The sequence below is a fragment of the Bison bison genome, unplaced genomic scaffold, assembly GCF_000754665.1.
Source record: "Bison bison bison isolate TAMUID 2011002044 unplaced genomic scaffold, Bison_UMD1.0 scf7180017849697, whole genome shotgun sequence".
Lineage (NCBI taxonomy): Eukaryota > Metazoa > Chordata > Mammalia > Artiodactyla > Bovidae > Bison > Bison bison.
The window spans coordinates 12,025-12,975 of record NW_011480270.1 but is presented as its reverse complement, the minus strand read 5'-3'; positions in this window follow the sequence as shown (position 1 = coordinate 12,975).

The window sequence follows — 951 nt, the reverse complement described above, 5'->3', positions numbered from 1 at the left end:
ACACACATGGAGCTCCCACACACTGGCAAATGGCATATGGAAACTTGGCCAGGCTGGCTGGGGAAGCTCCTTGGCACTGACAGCAGGGCCCCAGGGAGGCGCAGGAAAGCCTGGCCCCATGGTGGTGGGGGCCACCCTCCAAGGCAGGCCACTGAGGGTCGGGCCAGGTCACCTCTCCACGTCGGCCTGGCCCAAGGGAAGAGTCAGGTACAGCCCAGTTCAGATGCCTGCTGCTCCCCAGCACCTCACAGGCCGTGGCTCCCTGTGGACCCAGTGGACAGGGCTTGCTCTCTGTCCCCTCCCCTCCGTGTTTCTGAGCCCACCTGGCCCCCAGAAGCAGTGCACCCCCCTTCCCCGGACAGGTGCACCTGCTGCCGGCCTGGCCAAGCCAGGCACATGGCTTACGCTTTCTTCTTTCCTGCCAAGCAGCAGCGAAGTGCCAGCCAGCCAGGGGCAATGAGCCACAGCCAGGGCAAAGACGAGCTTTCAGAGGCAGGCCAATGTGAGGAAAGCATGAGCTGACTGGCACCCTGCACCAGGCCCGAGACAGGGAGGAAGAGAGCGCTCTGCCACTGTGCCCTTGGTGGCACAGTGTCTGTGCCACCCAGGCTGCTGGCCCCCAGCTGAGGCAGAGATTCCAGCATGGCACAGGACAGACCTCCAGGGGCTCCTCCTATGACCTCACTCTAACGTTTTATTTTGTAAATAGGCCAAGGGAGCACCGAGGCCTGGCCTCCTTGGCCACGCCCATGCACAGCCAGTAGGCGGGGTGAAACCAGCCACTCAAGAGGTACCTCTTCTGGTGGCAACCCAGAGCATACCGCCCTCCTGCAACCCCACACCCTGGGAACTGATGGCATCAATGCCAGCGTCCCTCTGCTAAGAGATGGGCCCTTCCATGGACACTTCCCTGGGCCTCACCCTGCTGGAAGAGACTCTCTTCCATTCTGC